General features: G+C 43.2%; 1 non-coding gene across 1 annotated transcript; it reads left to right on the plus strand.

Moving 5' to 3' along the window:
* Window positions 1-17053: 17053 nt before the first annotated feature.
* LOC115288746 lies at window positions 17054-17160 on the plus strand. The gene has a single exon (XR_003907152.1). It is a non-coding gene; the product is annotated as a U6 spliceosomal RNA (small nuclear RNA).
* The last annotated feature ends 3609 nt before the right edge of the window (window positions 17161-20769 follow it).

Consider the following 20769-nt stretch of genomic DNA (forward strand, 5'->3'; position numbering starts at 1 on the left):
CTCTCCTTCAAGGAAGAAGACTGTTTTCCTCCTGGTACAAAGGCCTTCAGTTCCCGCCAGTGTCCTGCTGGCGTCAGCATGTCTGCTGGGCTGCGTCTCTCCAGAAGTTCACTGGCCTCCTGCGCTGTTTTCTCATGTCAGGACAATTCACATAGAGTGGATGGTGAGCTACCCAAGAAGCAGGATTTCATAATAGCTTTCAGCCCTGAATTTCCAACAATGATCTCAAAATCGTCATTTGCTGACTTTTGCAGGAGGCAGCAGCCACACTTGCTGGGCAATATATACTTAGACTGATATATTCCTACAGATGAAATTCAAACTGTGTAGTGTCTTCTAAGCCCATGACAGGTGACCTCAGTCTTCTTCAAGCCTATCCATGAATCTGTATGCCCATTTCAAGATTATAGATATGAGTACGAGTATATAGCATTTCTTGGGTTACAGTACTATTGCTACCTTACAGTTAAGAATACTTTGAGTCAGAGCTGAAAATATTTCCTAAATGTATTCAGACACCAATTCCTAAGACCTCTGCCATTTTCAAGTATGGAGCCATGAAATTATTGAATAGTCTCAGACCTCTTTTTAACCCCATTTTACGCTAATGATAATGCACTCTAAAATGAGTAGTCATGTCCTTTATGGAGTAACCTTAGGCCTACTTTCCTAATTTGTAGTTAAATAAATAAAAATGTATGCTAAAAGCATGAAATACTCCATAATTCCTTCTCCTTTCACTTTTACCCACTAAAGGAGACAAAGACAACTCAAAAAAACAATTTTTAAAATCTTGGTCTTGGATAACATCTCCTGGTTCATTTTGGAATATTATTGAGTCTAGGAGAAGAAGAAGTTATGTAGAGGAAAGTTCGAATCTGCTTCCCAGAAGGAACACACAGAATTCAAGACATTTCCATTTTGTAGAACTCCTGAGAATTATGTCCACCACCTTCCCCCCGCCCCCCGCCCAAGCCCTGAATTCTATAACACCCAGACAGCACGTGGATTCACACAGAAGAGGAGACGGGGCTTCCTGAACTCAAGGCAAAACTCATCTGACTCCAGTTGGTCCACTCCTCGGCAGTGTGTGGCTACTTCGACTAGCAACAAGCCCATGCCTGCCCTAACATTCTAGGCTGGGTAAGTGGCTGCCACCCAGGCACTGTCTCCAGGCAGGGTTATACTGTCACTGCCCCGGGAGGAGAGCAGCTCTGTGCATGTAGCAAGCTGGGTGGAACAAGGCAAACCACTTACCTCAGCACTACACTAAGCTAGGGAAATACAAAGTGGACGCCATACAAATATTTATCTTCAGGGACCTGTGAGAGGCCTCTGGGGGAAGGAAAATAAATCTCTCCACAGGTTTACTCATCATGATTTCTAACAGGCCCATTTAAATAGAAGTCCAGGGGTGCCTGGGTAGCTCAGCCGGTTAATCATCTGACTCTTGATTTTGCCTAAGGCCATGATCTCATGGTTGGTGGGTTCAAGCCCCAGATCAGGCTCTGTGCTGATGGTCCTGTGCGGAGCCTGCTTGGGATTCTCTGTCTCCTGTCTCCCTCACTCTGTGCCCCTTCTCTGATCTCTCTCACTCTCTCAAAAATAAATAACCATTTAAAATAATAATAAATAAATAGAAGTCCAGCATTTCATTAAATAGGCTTATTCAGTAGCCACCAAGCTGTGTAAATACATTATAAATAAGGGCACAGATCCTCTTTCCAAGGTGGATGGAGGTGTGATGTTCAAGTACCTGACCTCCCGCTCCCAGACTGATCCCTTTGCTGGGAGTCCAGGAAGTAAGGAGTTTGCTGAATTTTCTTTTTGAATAGAGTCATTTGTGGAGGGACTTACATTCTGAAGGAGAATATGCTTATTTTTACAGTTTGGGAAAAACAGAAATTTGAAAGAAAGGAAAAAGACCTTTTTGAAGGATTTAGTATACTTCATGCCCACCCTTGATCTACCCAAGGAAGGTGCTAGGATTAGTAAACCCAAAACATTCACTTAACATGATTTTTAACAATGAATTTCACAGGGTCTGTTTCCTCATCTGAGTGGAACAATGAAGCTAACATCGGACTCTGGGTTGGACTCTAAGAAGGAGAAGAACATGACCTCAGAGCACCCGCCCAGAGCAAGGGCCTCAGGTGCTGCGGAGAAAGCCCTGGCTTTTGGACAAGGCTCCAGCACGGACATGCACATGCGCGCACGCACACGCACGCACACACATGCTCGTTCCACACAATGACTTGATATAAAGAAAGCAGGGAGATCGCTCTCCAGGCTAAAGATTCTCCCATGTTGTTAGTCACCCTTCTCTCCTCCGCCCAACTCTTCCTCTCTCCCTGGCAGCGGGGCCAGGCAATGACTCAGGAATGCATAAGGGGGAGAAGCTAGTTCACCGCCATGGCTTAACAAAATACTGAGGCCCTTTTGAGGATAATTCACTCATGAAGCAACTAACTAGTCATCTGGGGCAAAAAGAAGGGAGCCAGGTGGGGTGCAGATGGGTGTTTGGTAGAAGAGATGGGGCATTTGGACAATAGCTAATGGAAGAGCGATAGCCCCTCTTTTCATGAAAATGGCTCATGTAAACCGGACAGTAACATCCTGATAACCTCTGCACATGTCCCCTTGGCCCTTCCTGCTGTGGGGAACTCTTCTGCTCTTAGCAAAGCCCCATGGCACTGATGAAACCAAGTCCCATTCGCACCACATATTACCTACTGGAGGAGGATGTCAGCAGCCTCTGGTCTCCTGGTCCACGGAGTATAACAGGATCTCTAGGAGGAAGGAACAGGTGGAGATAGCATGAAGCCGAGACCCGAGCCAATAAACAGTGAGAGCCAAATACCAGGACGTGCTAAGGTCACATGGAAGGAAAACAATACTGAATCCCAGTGTCCCCACACACCAAAAACATCCCCCCTGAATGTCATGGGTCCTCTCTCTGAGTACGATATCTCGTTTTGCCATCTTGAGAGATAACATAGGTCCAGAGGAAACCCAACCAAGCAGCACCTGATTGGGTTTGGTGGGAGTGCAGAAACGGTTTTCTCTTTTTGTCTTTGTGCACAAGGCAGAATATCTCTGCCCTCCACCTTCTCTCAGAGAGCAGACAACAGCTTGCTCCATGCCAGCCTCACAATGATCACATCATAGACCTCAAAGTGTTTGCCCCCCTGACCCTGGCCTGTCCCTCCCTGTCACAGCTGGCTGCTCACACCAGCCATCATGTGATTGGACCAGAACAGCTCCAGAAGTGGAACATCAGGGAGGATAACACCCAGAAGTTCTCAGCGCTCATCACATGCTCCCGGCCTCATGTCTCAGACCCTGGCACTGCTGTCACCATGATGTGCAACAGACTTGTTAACCAAATCCCACTGCTTCTGCCTCGTCGGCAGGCCTGAATACAAAGGAATGAGTAAAAGCTGTTTTCTCCGCAGCACTATTTTGCCTCCCTGGCAGGTGGAGGGGGTGATATATGGAGTAGCTGGCGTGTCCCTCCCCCTCCTTGGAAGAGAACTCTGCTCACACCAGCCCTGTCAGCCAGCCCACCAGCCAGCTGACTCTCTGGGGCAGGGGTGGGTGGAGGGACAAGACGGCCCCAGCTGCCAGGTCGAGGACAGCAAGAGCAATGAGACAGAGGGCCACTGAGCCGGCTCTGCCCCTCCTGCTGCCCAAATCCCCAAGCAGCCCCAGCCTCTTTGGCCCAGGGTCTATGGACCAGCCCCCAAAACAAGCCTCCCCCATCCTTATGTGTAATCAGTTGCATTAAAATGTCACTGGAACGTTCTCTGAACGCCCTTTCTAAAAGCCTATCGGTCCCATTAAACCTGCCCTTTCCCTACGTATCCTCTATTGCAATACGTACATCAGCACATTCTGATAGGCACCTAATTAGCTACATAATCTTAATAAAGAAGCTTTCTACAAAGTGCTGAAACTTTCAGATGTCTTCTATGTGTTTTATTTGTATTCTTACAGAGCCAGTGCTCTGCAAAGTTTGGTGGCCTCTCTGCAGGGAGACGTTGCTCCTGCTTGGTGTCTCTGGCACTTCTCACCTGGCCCAGCACTGACTCCCAAAGTCCCCACGCAGGGACCTGGGCTCCAGTATGACTGGGGGGACAGGGACTCAGCCGAAGCTGGCTCCGCAGAGCAAGCATGCTATGTTTACATCGATTTAATGTTGACGTGCAAAGGTTTAGAGTGGGAGCTCATGGAATCATGGGGAACCCCCACCCCCACCTCAAAGCTGGAGCTGATCCATCCAAGTGTAGCCATTGATTATGGTGCCAAGAAACACCAGAGTCCTTCTAAAAGCACCCTCAGAGGCCAGCCAGCTGCTTCCTGCTGTCAAAAAGGAGGCATGTTAAGACATCCCCTTTCCATGGCACAAGGTGAGACTTCAGTGAAAAGACCATTCTGACAATCATGAGCGGCCTGGGGTGGACTGAACTACTCTATGGATGCGGCAATAGGCACTGTGATTAAGTTACTAGCCAAACAACACACTAACTAAAAGCCTTAACTAACCCTCCCCACAACTTTGTGAGGTGAAAATATCACAATCAATCCATTTAGAGATGAGGCAACTGAGCCCAAGTTCCCTGATCCAACAGCTAATCAGCCATATTCTTAGGCTTTGATTCCAGGTCTAACCATCAAGTTTCCCTGTCTCAACAGCCTGCCATTTCTCCCAACGATGTTATTCCCACATTGGATTTCTGATTTTGCTCTAAAATGAGACATTTCGGTGCCAATCCTCGGCAGGAAGCATTGGAGTCATTTCCCAGGTTAGGAACATGGGATAAACAGTGCGTCTCACTGCACCAATCAATGACATCCTGCCAGGCCTGAGGTCCTGACAACTGGTCAGCCAGTGGAGCTGGTCCTCTAGAAGGAAAGGTTGGCCTGAGAATGAGAAGGGGACATGTTCCTAGTACTCTTAATCAGGCTCCTTTCTGCTTCCAGCTTTCTGCTTCTCAGCAGACTTCTTGGGGAGGGAACCACTTGGTGTGTCACTTTGTCATCACAGGTCACCACAAAAAACCACCAGGGAATGAACCCTGCTGCCTCCCTGGTACATGCTGTCTTACTGCAGCTCAGGTCACCAGGCCTCCTGGAGCTGGGGATGCCAGATTCGGCCAAAAAACAAAGGTTAAATTTGAGTTTCAGATAAACTATTTTTTTTTTAGTGCATGTCCAATGCACTATTTGTAAATACTTTTAAAAACTATTCTTTTGCTTATCTGGAATTCAAATTTAACCAGGTCCTGGATTTTACCCAGCAACGGTACACAGGCTCCCAATGTAGAACAGTTTTTGCAAAAATAAGCATGTTAATAAAGGTCAGACACTACCACACAGGTGGTCATTGGAATGCAACCAGGCCATTGAGGTCCAGAGAATCCTTCCTGCACCCACACCAGGAGCCCTCCCTTGGGGCTTGTTAAGAGTATCTTTCCATCAGGAGGGGCCTGAGCTAAGCAGTTCTGATCCCTAAATACCGCAAGAAAGGTAAAAGATCAGTGTCACGTTGATCTCTCCGGTTGTAAATACACAGTCCCCTCTCCTCGTCCCCTGTTCTCAAGGAAGTCCCCATGCAACTCTTCTCTGCTGGAGACAGGGAAACCCCTTCCCTTGCCCACCCACAGCACATTTTTTAAAAAGGCAACCAGGATCTCCCCAGCTGGAACTCCTCTTTCAAAAAGATTTGCTTGAGGGAGCAGATGGGAAGAATGGCAGTTTCGCAGCCAAAAAAATTACGCTGGATGCCAGAGCAAGTTCGCACTCGTAAACACCGGCTCTGTCCAGAGTTTTCATTTTTCAAGTGCAAGCATGTTGCTGAAATCTAGATGCCATTTCAAAACAAAACTCTGACAGCTTGAGTAGGTTTCACTGGCAATTCTTCACTGGAATTTCTCCCCTTTTTCTTTGCTCTACAGAGAAATAGCCCAAAGTTTCCACATTGCCTTCTATGGAAAGCCTTTTCTATTCTCCCTGAGAAATCTAGGGCCCAACCTCCCAGGAGAACAGCGTCCCCAGGTTTCTGAAACCAAACTTCTGGATGGCCTCTCCTAGCTGGCTCTCGAAATCATGTACACCCCCCCCCACAGAAGGAGACACCTGGTTTTGCAAGAACTTAGGGCCAACAGCCGGAACCCGGCTTTCTCTGGACAAGCCGGCTGCCCCCGCCCCCACCCAGGCTATGCACTCCATGAAAGGGATTCTCAGAGCTGGGAGTCTGCCCCACAAAAGGAGCACAATGAGAGTATATGAGAGGATGTTTTATTCAAAAAAACATCATCAATTGTATGTCATTTTATATTTGGAAAACTATTGCTTTTGCACTATAAGCTATAGTAAGGAAAGTGTACTTAAATTTATAAAAGAAAGTGCAAAGATTCCTTAAATGTATAGAAATCAGTCTTTTACATTTGGTAGGAACAATCCTAGCTAATATTTGAGAGCTACCGAAAATAGGCATTATGCTAACACTTGACTTACATTATTTTGTTCACTCCTCGGCCATCCCATGAGACAGTGCTATGATCATCCCTTTGGCCAGGTAGGGAGACAGAGGTACATTTCATAAGGGGTAGGACCATGACTTCAAGGGCAAGTGCCCTGACCACAGTCAATCCTTTACCACCACCCCACATCACACCCAAGGACCAGAAGCACAGGGAGCCATGCTCGGGTTTAGCCATGGCCTGAGCCGCCACTGGCATCCTGTCCTGCTGCAGGGACCTGACATTATACTGAGAATCAGGAAAACAACTATAAAAAGCAAAGTTATTACCCTGGCATCCCCAACAGTTAGACTGTACACACACAGCAGGTGTCAATGGAACACCAAGAAGACTATATGTTGATGTAGCTCTTTCTTATTACATCCTTGTCAAGGAAGGAACACTTGCAGGGAAGTCCAGGAAAAGTCAAATTTGACAAATATCTTAGGCCACTGAAAGAAATCAGTATGTGACAGCATTATATTTGTTCCCTGAAAGAAGTAGGTACTCAGGGAGCCTGGGTGGCTCAATCCATTAAGCATCCAACTCTTGATTTTGGCTCAGGTCATGATCTCACAGTTCATGGGATAGAGCCACATTTGGGCTCTGCTCTAATAGCACAGAGCCTGCTTGGGATTCTCTCTTGCCCTCTCTTTCTCTGCCCCTACCCCACTTGCATGTGCTTGTGTACTCTCTCTCTCTTTCTCTCTCAAAATAAATAAATAAATATTTAAAAAGAGAGGGAGAGAGAAAGGACTAGGTACTAAACCCATACTGTTCTGGTGAACTGGGATAACTATACAAAGAACATTTCTCCCAGCCCTCCACCTTTAAGACAAATCTTAAAATGTCATTCACTCACTAGGTGGGCATTAATTGAGATCTGCCATAATGAGGTGTCATCCTGAGCATGATGGTAGACCCAAGATGAGGCTGAGAACATTCCTGCCATTGAGAACATTATATTTTATTAGAGAAATCTATACACTTTTTAAAGACAAATGCATAGGTTTTTGCTTTCTACTACTATGTAATAAATCACCACAGCTGATTGTTCTCACAGTTCTGTAGGTTAGAAGTCTGGGCACAGATTTCTCTGCCTAAATCTCACTGGGCTGAAATCAAGGTGTCAGCCTGGGCTGGGGTCCAGTTGTGGGTCATCTGGGACCCCAGGGTCCTTCGCTAAGATTATCCAAGTTATTGGCAAAATCTGTTTCCTTGCAGCTATGAGACTGAGATCCCCACTTCCTCCGTGATTATCAGCCAGGCTTCTCTCAGCCCCTAAAGTCCTCCTCCATTCCTTGCCATATGGCCCCCACCTTCAAGCCATCAGGAGCATGTAGAATCCTTCTTTTGCTTCAAATGTCTGACCTTCAACTGTCTCCTCTGAAACCGGCCAGAGAAAACACTGCTTTTCAAGGGTCTACCTGATTAGGTCAAGTCCACCAGGATAATCTCTCTTTTCTCACATCATATAACAAAGCTATGTATCTCATTGTATTCATAGTTCTGCCCATAGACAAGTGTGTGGATCATTGGGGGTCTTCTTAGAATTCTGCCAGCTATAATATGTATGCATTTATGTAGAAATAGTGATATCTCAACCACTGTTGACAGTGGTCTCCCCTGCAATCACAATGAGGGAAGCAAGGATACTTAACATCAGATAGTATTCAAAGTATAATTGCCCTGAACAAATTACCTATAGGACCTTCACTGAGAATGAAACAGAAAGAACTTTAACATTTGATAGAACACCATAGCCCTTCTTTGAGTAACAAAAGGTCCATTAAAGACAATAACTCCTACTTCATACTGGTGAATTCCTCCCAACCCAAGCCAAAGAGAGAAAAGAAATGAAAGGAAGCTAAATGCTCTTAGCCACAGGACTAAAGAAGGAAATATTTATTTTCTTAATGTGACTTCAGATTTAATTATTCACCCCCTTTGTCTTCAATTAATGTCTGTCATTGGAAGATGCTTAAATTTAACAAGTCAACCAATGCAGGGACCAGGCTAACTACTATTTTCAATTGTGACTGTTCTAAAGGAAAACTTGATCTTGAGTTTTACCTCTCTGATTTAGCACACTGTTGTGGGGGACAGGGGTGGGTTATCCTGAGAACAAGGATCTTTCCCATGGAAGAAAAGAGACTTAAGGAGCAGAGAGCAGGGGAGCAAGATCCTTCCCACCTGGAGGTTATCGAGTACTTGAGCAAAGTCTTAAAGGACGGGAAGGATTGGACTTCAGAGACAAGGCAGGGAGAAGCTCAGCAATGAAGGGGAGAGTCACATGAAAGGACAGCGAAATGAGAGCAGGTTACTTCCCTACAGGGAGGAAGCTGGAGCATGTTTGAGGGCCAAGAATGAGTCAATGGAAGAGAAGAGAAAGAAGATCAGACTAATGATACAAAATTAAGGGACCACGCAGGATCCCAGGAAAGGCAGGGTGGGATGGGATATAAGATGCAGTGGAAAGAATTGCCTATGGACACTTCTGCTTCTGTGGTCTCAGGGAAGAGAAAAAGGGCAAAAGCACAGATTTTAAGGTGAGTAGGAAGAGAGGAGCTAGGCCGGTGGCCTCAGTCCCTGCCAGTGAGAGTTAAAAAGAGAAGGATATCTTACACATTTAGAGAGTACCCAATATTTCTTCTAAACATAGCTATCCCTGCTATGCCCATGGGTGGGTGGGGGTGGGTGGATGGGGAAATAATGTTAGAAATTAAAAGGAGGAAAAGCATCCAAACTACAGGAGGGAGCTAACATTTGCCAAGCTATTAGTATTCAAACCATGACATTTTACCAAAAAGAAATGCAAATGGAACAGAAGTGATTCTTAAGGGCACAAGAGAGAGATACCCAAGATAGCCAAAGATCCAAAGGTTCCTGAAAAAGGCGCCCAGGATACGGGCTACTCTATCCCCCAAAACTAGCTGTGCGGAAAATGTGTCTTCACAGTTGAAGAGGTAGAAGTGGCCCCATCATCACCTGATGGGTGGAAAGCAAGTTCAGGTTATCCAAGTTTTTAACTGTCTGTAACCGGCCAGATGTTCACAGAAAGAAAGAAAAGCCATTTGCCCTATGCTTACCAGTACACTAGCTGATTGAACAGAGGAGTTGTTTTCTACTCACATTTTGAAAGAAGTCTTTTTTTTTTTTTGAGAGAGAGAGAACTTGAGCGAGGGAGAGGGAGAGAGAGAATCTTAAGGAGGATCCACACCCAGCACAGAGCCCCATGAAGGGCTCCATCTCACCACCATGAGATCATGACACGAGCCAAAATCAAGAGTCACCCACCTTGGGTGGGTCAGTTGGTTAAGCGTCTGACTTTGGCTCAGGTCATGATCTCACAGTCTGTGAATTTGAGCCCCACACTGAACTCTGTGCTGACAGCTCAGAGCCTGGAACCTGCTTCAGATTCTGTGTCTCCCTCTCTCCTTCTGCCCCTCCCCCACTCAAGCTCTGTCTCTCTCAAAAATAAGAAAACATCAAAAAAAATTTTTAAGAGTTAAATGCTTAACCAACGGAGCCACTTAGGCACTTGAAATTTTACAATTTTTAGAGGAAAAATTAGCTATTTAGTCTCTTGTAAAAGGAATGATTTTTTAATGTTCCCAAGGCTATCTGAATTGGATAAGGGGACTGGAGGAAATTTTGCACAAGTAAGTCTGTTTTTCCTAAGTGAACAGCTATAGCAGAAGGAGGGTAAATGTTTCACCCATGTCTGGTCCACAGTGATATCCAGTCTCCGTTTTCACGAGGAAAACCTACAACCTTCTCATCCGTCACACAAACTTGGCCTTGAATCTTCAGATCCAACTGACAAACTAGATCTTAATGCAGTTTGGGAATGGAGCTTTGGTTCCTACAGTCTTTCTAATATATTGGAGACACTTTGATGTACCTGATTTGGGTCAGGTATGTGCCATTATTCAGTGGGAATTGATGAGTAAAGAAGACATTTGTGCAAATGAGTTGGAAAATTTTTGATGCACCAAGTTAAGAAAAGAGTAATACATGTGCGGTGGTGTCACACTTCAAATATTGTAAGTGACCAATAGAGTTTGATGTGCCGTGTGCATTTCAAATAAGGTTTGTTTTTATCAGTCAAACCACATAAAAAGAGTGATATGCAATTCAAAGTTTATTTTTTTGAGAGAGAGCAAGTGAGCACATGAGCACTAGAGGCTGGGGCAGAGAGAGGTGGGGAGAGAGAGAGAGAATTTCAAGCAGGCTCCACCCCACATGTTAGTGTGGGGCCTGACACGAGGTTGAACTCAGGAACATGAGTTCATGACCTGAGCCGACATCAAGAGTCAGAGGCTTAACAGACTGAGCCACTCAGGCAACCCAATATGCAGTTTAAAACAGAACCCAAGGTTGAGGTGGTTGGGTGGCTCAGTCGGTTAAGCATCCTAGTCAATGCCATCCCAGGTCACTATGTCATGGTTCGTAAATTGAGCCCCACATCAGGCTCCACGCTGAGAGTATGGAGCCTGTTTAGGATTCTCTCTCCCTCTTTTTCTGCCCCCTCTCACTCACCTGTGCTCTCTCTCTCAAAATAAATAAAAAATTATTAAATTGGTAAATTAAAAAAAAAAAAAAAAAGGACCCAAGGTTTAGCATGACAAGATCAAGCAGCAGTTTAGAAAATGCGGGCTGGAAAAAATATTGTTTGGATTCCATTTCTAAAGTTATCTAAGCAGAACTGAGACCAGCATTTTGCAAAATCCTACTAAAGTTTAAGTCACAGTGAAGGACTGGCTAGCATACCCTAGAGAAAGGTATTCTATGATTCAGGAATATTAAAAACATGGACAACTCGGCAAGAATACCATAGCTCTCCTTTAGATTAGAAAACTGAGTATGTTTAGGGCTATTAAAGAAAGCTCGGAGCAAAATAGAGTAAATCCTGGTGCTGTTGGCCTTACAGATATCCTCCTCCTTCCAAACAAAAGGCAGATGAAAAAAGAAAATTACATTTTTCATTTGTACTTTAGCCCTGGAGCAGAAACTGATACTGATGTGGTTGGCTTGGTCCCTGCCTTCCCGTGTTGGGTTAGGTGGTTATGGAGAGTGGAGGTGTGGCAGAGTGTGGCTCAGAGACCAAGTGGGAGGCAAAGGATGACAGTGTCTAAGAGTGGGAACCGGGGGACCAACTTTCCTGTTTGCCCACGGCTGGGATGTTTCTCAGGACTTGAGATTTTTGGGGCTAAAACCCGGAGAATCCCAGGTAAACTGGGAAGACTGGCCACCCTAGCAGGCACGGAGAAAGCCGCAGGACTGGCTCTTGAGGGTAACTGAGCAGGCCAAGGCTTCACCACCTCAAGCTATCTGGAGAACGAGGGGCACCTGGGTGACTCAGTCGGTTAAGCATCTGACTTTGGCTCAGGTCATGATCTCATGGTCCCAGGGTCCATGAGTTCGAGCCCTGCATCAGGCTCTGTGTCGAAGGCTCAAAGCATGGAGCCTGCTTCAGATTCTGTGTCTCCCTCTCTCTCTGTCCTTCCCCTGCTTGTGCTGTGTCTCTGTCTCTGTCTCTCTCTTTCTCAAAAATAAACATTAAAAAAATTTTTTTAAGGTGTCTGGGGAACAGGACTGTTATACCTGGTTTGCTCCCACAGGCATCTGTTCAGTAGTTTGGCTCCCAGATACAATGGAAGAATACAACTCATACCAACACACAGACATGGACAAATGTACAGCTCTGCTATAAATATACCTACATTCTAGAACATAAAAGGGTAAGTTAGAGGGTTTGTACAGGTAAGGGGAAATCTATTCAGAGAAAATCGTTTTTAATACCTAGGTGAACCTCCTGCTTTACCCATTGGTCCTCACCTTGACAACATATTAGAATAACCTGGGAAGCATTTCAAAAATGGTAAAACCTTGGACAAATCCCCAGAGATTCTGATTTCTGTGCTTTGGAGAGGTCAAATTTTATAGGTCTGATCTGACTTCATTGGTTTGGCATCAGTATTTTTTAGAGGTTCCCCAAAAGATTCTAAGACTTAAGGAAAATTGGGAACCACTGCTTTAGGCCCTTTTCAGTGTGTCAATCCTCCACACACACACAGACATATACATACAACCACACGCACAAACACACACACATTTATATCATACATGGTATGCTATTTTATTTTCTGCTTTTTACACTCAAAGTATATTGAATGACTTTCCATGTTAAGAAATCAATTTTGCAACACTGTAAATGGTGGCATGGTATTCCAGGGTATGACTTAATTTCTTTAATAAATACCTATTGTTGGACATTTTTATTATTTCTAAATTTTGCTCTCTCAGCTGCCCTGGGAATAATTAAAGTTCTGGACTCTAGATTGAACTGCTTTGGTTTGAGTCTCACTTAGCGGCAAGTGGCCTCAGACAAGTCAATCATCTAACTTTTTTGAGCCTCACATTCCTCTTCTATTATATTGGTGCCCACCTTGTAAATGAGATAATATATATAAAGCCTAACCATGAGTTCTAAAAGCATTAGTGACATATAACTATTAATCTTTGCCCACTTCCCAATTTTTCTTTTTTTGAATTTTTTTAATGTTTACTTATTTTTGAGAGAGAAAGAGCACACAAGCAGGGGAGGAACAGAGAGAGAGGGAGGCAGAAAATCCCAAACAGGCTCTTGACACCAGGCGCGAACTCATGAATGATGAGATTCATGACCTAAGCTGAAGTCAGATGCTCAACCGACTAAGCCACCCAGGAGCCCCCATAAAATTATTTTCTTAGGATAAATACCCAGAAGTTCAATTTTCAGTCTAACAGTATGCACATTTTTGAGGCTTGTGATATAATTACAAAACCACTCACCCACAAAAGTGTAAATTGAGAGTATCATGCAATTACCAAAGTGTTGATGCTAAGAGTAAAAGGTGACTTTACTCATTTTCTCAACACCATACTCATGTTGCCCCAATTTTATGTCTTAAGTTCATTATACATTTTTATAATTTAAAAAAATTGTTAGCATGTACTTATATTTGAGAGATAGTTGATGAGCCGGGGAGGGGTAGAGAGAGAGGGACACACAGAATAGGAAGCAGGCTCCAGGCTCCGAGCTGTCAGCACAGAGCCTGATGTGAAGCTCGAAACCAAAAAATGTGAGATCATGACTTGAGCTGAAGTCCGACGCTCAATGGACTGAGCCACCCAGGTGCCCCAGGTTCATTATACTTTTAATGCATTTTACTTTTGATGCATGAACATGACAGATTGATCGGTAAAATTTGAAAATTAGGCATAACATTACCCTAAGAACTATATATGAAAAAAAATAATAGTATCTGTAATATATTACCTGAGTATGTGGGCCACTTGGTGGCTCAGTCAGTAGAGTGTCTGACCCTTGATTTCAGCACAGGCCATGATCCCACGGTCTTAAGACCTAGCCCCACATCAGGCTCTGTGCTGAGCATGGAGCCTGCTTGGGATTCTCTCTGTCTCTCTCCGTCTGTCCCTTTCCTTCACCCACCCTCTCACTCTTTCTGAGAGAAAGAAAGAAACAAGGAAAGAAGGAAAGAAAGAAAGAAAGAAAGAAAGAAAGAAAGAGAGAGAGAGAGAGAGAGAGAGAGAAAGGAAAAATATAAGACTGCTAAAATAAAAATTTAGAGAAGAAAAAAAATCTTAATATTTGAACAAGAGAGTATTAGCTCTACAGGAAGGGTATGAGCTGGCCACTAATTGCAGCTCTGAGCTTCCCAGCAACAAAAGTAAAAATTTTCCCACTCCAAAATAAAAGGGAAAAATAGAAGTTTATCTAGAAATAAATGTCTTCCTGTTACTAAATTCTAAGAAGAATTACCATGCATTTCCTTATGTCAAAGCTGCCAAGTAACATAGCAAACAATATAGTTTGGCTAAACTTGCTGAAGATGTAAAATTTTTCATGTGACCACTTCTCATACAGATTATTTTTTTTAGGCTTATTTACTTTTGAGAGACAGACAGAGAGACAGAGAGACAGAGAGACAGGGCACAGGCAGGGAAGGGGCAGAGAAAGAGAGAGACACAGAATCCTAAGCAGGCTCCAGGCTCTAAGCTGTCAGCACAGAGCCCGATGCAGGGCTTAAACCCACGAACCATGAGATCATGACCTGAGCCGAAGTTGGACGCTCAACCGACTGAGCCCCCAGGTGCCTCTCATGTGGATCCTTAAGAAAAGGCAAGGGCATAAGATCTGGTTGTACTTCAGCAAAAACATATCTTTTGGTTCTAAAATATATCACAAATGTTGTTTTGGGTGATCTCAAGTTTGGTGTTTCTCAAGTTCAATCGTGGTGGTCATTAGTGCTGTTTAATAAATATTTCTTAATTTCCCCACCTTCAAAGTTTGTACTTTTCTGTCTCCTTAAATTAGGTAAAGCCATGTGACATTCTGTAGCCTATGAAATGTAAACTTTTTAAAAAAATATAATTGATTGTCAAGTTAGGTAACATACAGTGTTGTGCTTTTGGCTTTGGAGGTAGATTCCCATGATTCATCACTTACATACAACACCCAGTGCTCATCCCAACAAGTGCCTTCCTCAGTGCCCATCACCATCTTTCCCCTATCCCCTACACCCCATCAACCCTCAGTTTGTTCTCTGCATTTAAGAGTCTCTTATGGTTTGCCTCCCTCCCTCTCTGTTTATAACTATTTTTCCCCTTCCCTTCCCTCAGGGTCTTCTGTTAAGTTTCTCAAGTTCCACATATGAGTGAAAATATATGTTATCTTTCTCTAACTGACTTATTTCACTTAGCATAATACCCTCGAGTTCCATCCACATTACTGCAAATGGCAGGATTTCATTCTTCCTCATTGCCAAGTAGTATTCCATTTTATATATAAATCATGTCTTCTTTATCCATTCATCAGCTCAATTCAATAATACATGGATCTCCCACTTGGAAGCTACAAATAACAGAGCACATTTAGCCACAGCATCATACTGCTGTGGTCATTAAAGGTGCTCAACCACAGATTCTTAGATGTGGTCCCTAAAGCACACACAACCAAAAAAACAAAACAAAGCAAAACCTGATAAATTAAATTTCATCAAAATTAAAACCTTTTAGGGGCACTGGGGTGGCTCATTCAGGTAAGTGTCTGTCTTCAATTCAGGTCATGATCTCATGATTCATGGGTTTAAGCTCCACATTGAACACTGTACTGACTGCTCAGAGTCTGGAGATAGCTTCGGATTCTGTGTGTGTATATGTCTCTCTCTCTCTCTCTCTCTCTCTCTCTCTCTCTGACCCTCCCCCACTTGCACTGTCTCTCAAAAATGAATAAATGTTAAAAAAAATTTTAATTAAAACCTTTTGTGTATCAAAAAACACTATCCAGAATGGGAGGAAATGTTTGCTCACATATCTGATAATAGTGTAGTATCCAGAATATATAAAGAACTCTTATAGCTCAACAATAAAAAGACAACCCAATTAAAAAAAATCAAAGATCTGCGGGCACCTGAATGGCTCAGTCGGTTAAGCACCTGACTCTTGATTTCAGCTCAGGTCATGATCTCACAGTTTATGGGATTGAGCCCTGCACTGGGGTCTGCACTGACAGCAGTGAGCCTGCTTGAGATTCTTTCTCTCCCTCACTCTGTCCCTTTCCTCCTGACCTCTCAATAAATAAATAAATAAAAACATTTTTTTAAAAAAAGAAAAAATAGGGTATTTAAAATAGACATTCCTCCAAAGGAGATGTACTAATAGCCAATAAACACATGAAAAGATCTTCAACATCGCTAGTCATTGCCAATCAAAACTGCTTCTTACCATAGGAGCACATGTACCCCAATGTTCATAGCAGCAATGTCAACAATAGCCAAAACATGGAAAGAGCCTAAATGTCCATCACCTGATGAGTGGAACAAGAAGATGTGGTTTATATATACAATGGAGTACTACATGGCAATGAGAAAGAATGAAATCTGGCCATTTGTAGGAAAGTGGATGGACCTCGAGGGTGTCATGCTAAGCGAAATAAGTCAGGCAGAGAAGGACAGATACCATATGTTTGCATTCATAGGTCTAACAGGAAAACAGGAGAAACCTAATGGAGAACCAGGGGGAAGGGAAGAGGGAAAGAGAGTTGGGGAGAGAGAGGGATGCAAAACCTGAGAGACTATTGAATACTGAAAATGAACTGAGAGTTGAAGGGGAAGGGGGGGGAAGAGGTGGTGGTGATGGTGGAGGGCACTTATGGGGAAGAGCACTGGGTGTTGTATGGAAACCAATTTGACAATAAACTATTTTTTTTTTAAAGCCAGAAAATAAAAAACTGCTTCTTACCACCTAGAATGGCTAAAATCAAAAACAGACAGATAATAACAAATATTGAGAAGATTGTGTAGAAACTGGAATCTTTGTGCTCTGCTGGTAAGAATGTAGAATGGTGCAGGCACTACGGCAGACAGTTTGGCAATTCCTCAAAAAGTTGAACATAGCTATCTTATAACTCAGCAACCTCACTTCGAAGTATATATAGCCAAGAGAATGTAAAACCTATATTCGTGCTCGCTTCGGCAGCACATATACTAAAATTGGAACGATACAGAGAAGATTAGCGTGGCCCCTGCGCAAGGATGACACGCAAATTTGTGAAGTGTTCCATATTTTTAAGAGCCTAAATGTCCATCACCAAATGAATGGATAAAGAAGATGTGGTATATAGACACAAAGGAGTACTACATGGCAATGAGAAAGAATGAAATCTGGCCATTTGTAGCAAAGTGGATGGACCTCGAGGGTGTCATGCTAAGCGAAATAAGTCAGGTGGAGAAGGACAGATACCATATGTCTGCACTCATAGGTCTAGCAGGAGAAACCTAACAGAGGACCATAGTGAGAGGAAGAGGGAAGAAGAGTTGGGGAGAGAGAGGGACACAAATCATAAGAGACTCTTGAATCCTGAAAACGAACCAAGGGCTGAAGGGGGAGGAGGAAGGGGGAAGAGGCTGATGGTCATGGAGCAGGGTACTTGTGGGGAGAAGCACTGGGTGTTATATGCAAACCAATTTGACAATAAACTATTATAAAAAATAAACTTCATAAAGAAAACCCTATATTCACACAAAACATATATGTGAATGTTCACAGCAACATTATTCACAACAGCCCAAAGGTGAAAACAACCCAAATGGCCATCAACTGAGAAATGGATAAACAAAATGGGATCTATCGAAACGATGGAATATGAATTAGCAATAAAAAGAAATGGAGTTCTGATACATATTACAACATTGGTGAACTTTGAAAACATTATTCTGAATGAAAGAAGCCTGATGCATAAGGCCACATATTGTATGATTCCATTTACATGAAATGTCCAAAATAGGTGAACCCATGGAGAAGAGACAGAAAGAAGATTAGTGGTTGCCAGGGCTGGTACATGGGGAAAATGGGAAATGACTGCCAATAGGTACAGGGTTTCTTTATGAGGTGATGAAATATTCTGGAATTAGATGGTGGTGAGGAATTAGGTAACAAGTATTGCACAACTATGTGAATATACTAAAAAGCAACAAAAAAACATTGAATTGTACCCTTTTAAATGGCAAACTGTGATCGTGTGTAAATGATATTGCAATAAAGGAAAATTTTTAAGGGGCACCTGGGTGGCTCAGTCGGTTGAGTGTCGAGCTTCTGCTCAGGTCATGATGTTGCATTCATGGGTTCAAGCCCTGTGTCAGGCTCTGGGTTGACAGCTAGCTCAGAGCCTAGAGCCTGTCTTCAGATTCTGTGTCTCCCTCTCTCTCTGACCCTCCCCTGCTCACTCTCTTTCTCTCTAAAAAAAAATAAAACATTAAAAAAATTTTTTTTAATTTAAAACTGCTAAAGAGGATAAAAATTTTAAAAAGGGGGGTGCACATGGGTGGCTCAGTCAGTTAAGCATCCAACTTTGGTTCAGGTCATGATCTCACAGTCCGTGGGTTCGAGCCCCAGGTCAGGCTCTGTGCTGACAGCTCAGAGCCTGGAGCCTGCTTCAGATTCTGTGTGTGTGTGTCTCTCTCTGTCCCTCCCCTACTCGCTCTCTGTCTCTGTCTCTCAAAATAAAATAAAGACATAAAAAGATTTTTAAAAATACTAATGGGGACACCTGCGTGGCTCAGTTGGTTAAGTGTCCAACTCCACATTGGGCTCTGTGTTGACAGTCAGGAGCCTGCTTGGGATTCTCTCTGCCTCCCTCTATATACTCTCTCTCTCTCTCTCTCTCTCTCTCCCAAATAAATAAATATACTTTAAAGAATTAGAAAAAAAAGGAATACTAAGGTCAGGAATACCTGGTTGGCTCACTCAATTAAGCAACCAATTCTTGATTTTGGCTCAGGTCATGGTCTCATGTTCGCGAGTTTGAGCCCTGCATCAGGCTCTGCACTGACAGAATCTAATTGAGATTCTCTCCCTCTCCCTTTCTCTCTGCCTCTCCCCCAGTCACATATTCTCTCTTTCTCTCTCTCTCTTCCTCTCTCTCAAAATAAATAAAGTTAAAAAAAAAAAGAATACTAAGGTCAAAATGAAACCTCAGTTAGTCTGGGTCCCTCACTGACTTCAAATTAGCAAAACTACTTCAGCTTCTTCTGAGTTATATAACTGAGGTGTTTTGTTTTTTTGTTGTTGTTTTTTATTGTTGCAGAAGTTTGCCTATTCTTACTCACATAAATACCAAATTCCCTATGAAAGGAATAAATTTGTATAGACCCAAAGTTAATATAAAGTATTTCCATTATTATGTTACTTAGATATATGCAAATATAAATTTCAGCTTAATGGTCCTTGGGCTTATAGATACAAACAATGTAAAGCCAAATCCAGCTTACAAATTAACACAAACTCACAAAAGCAATGGAATTCAAGTTACCAACTTTAAATCACTGCGGGAGATGATCCTGTTTGCTGAAACTGAACCATCCTTGACTAATGCACAGGTCCCTCATGTGTGACATGCTCATGGTGTCATACTGCATGACACCTCAATTCTCTATCACTTCTAGATGCAAATTCCCACAACAATTTACCCATTCTTTGCTTAGTGCAAATGTTTCTCATTCACCGGCAGCAAAGGATTCTCCTCTGTACCAACACAAAAAATTATGCAGACACACATTATGAACAAAGACACAGCATGGCAATTTGGTTTTAAGATGATCATTCAGGTTCCTTAGAATATATTCATAATAGCTTTTTTTGGATTTTTGTCAAAGCAAAACATTTCCTTTTTTTATTCCTTTAGAAAAATCTCATGTTCCCAAGAATATGTCTGCAGACCCATAGAGGCTCCATGGCTCTCCATTTGAGAAACACTGCTATGGTGTAGACCGTTGGTTTTCAAATTTTAGTGTGCATTGGAATCAACCTGGAGGGCTTGTTAAAACACCAGTTTCTGGGCCCTACATTCAGAGTTTCCAATTGAGTAGTTCTGGGGTGGGTCCAAGAATTTCCCTTTCTAACAGTTCCCTAAGTGACACTGATGCTGGTGCTCCGGACATCACTCTTTGAGGACCACTGCCCTCTGCCTTTCAAATATTAGTTGGCATCCTGATAGCATTCAATTCAGGACAGATTTCTGTGGGAAGAGCCAGGCAACAACTGACTCAAGAATATACTCCCCTCTCATGTGGGAAGAGCAGCATTCTGTAGGGTTGAGTGGAGAGAGAGAGCCATCAGTTTTGATCAAACAATTAGGCTGAAATGTTAGCCTTCAATAATGAAAACTGAGATTTCTTAATTTTATGTGTCAACGTGACTAAGCCATGGGGTGCTCAGACATTTGGTCCAGCATCAGTCTGGGTGGGTCTCTGAGGGTACTTCTGGATAAGATTAACATTTGAATCAGGGCACTGATGAAAGCAGGTTGGCCTTCTTAATACAGGTGGGCCTCCTCTAATCAGTTTAAGGCCTGAATATAACCAAAAGGCCAACCCTAGCCCCAGCAAGGAGGAACTCCCGCCCTCCTATCTTGAGGTGGGACATCATGTTTTCTTGCCTTTGGACTCAAACTAAAACAACCACTCTTTCTGATCTCAAGCCTGCTGAAATTCAAACTGGAACTACACCATTGCTCTCCTGGGCCTCTCGCTTGCCGACTGTCATAATCACATAAGCCAATTCCTTTAAATCAATCTCTTTCTCTATCTGTGTACATCCTATTGGTTTGGATTCTCTGGAGAACCCTGACTAATATAAAAACTAATGAGCCTTTCTTGGATTTCCACACATACCAAGCCCA

This window comes from Suricata suricatta, chromosome 3 (genome assembly GCF_006229205.1).
Source record: "Suricata suricatta isolate VVHF042 chromosome 3, meerkat_22Aug2017_6uvM2_HiC, whole genome shotgun sequence".
Classification (NCBI taxonomy): domain Eukaryota; kingdom Metazoa; phylum Chordata; class Mammalia; order Carnivora; family Herpestidae; genus Suricata; species Suricata suricatta.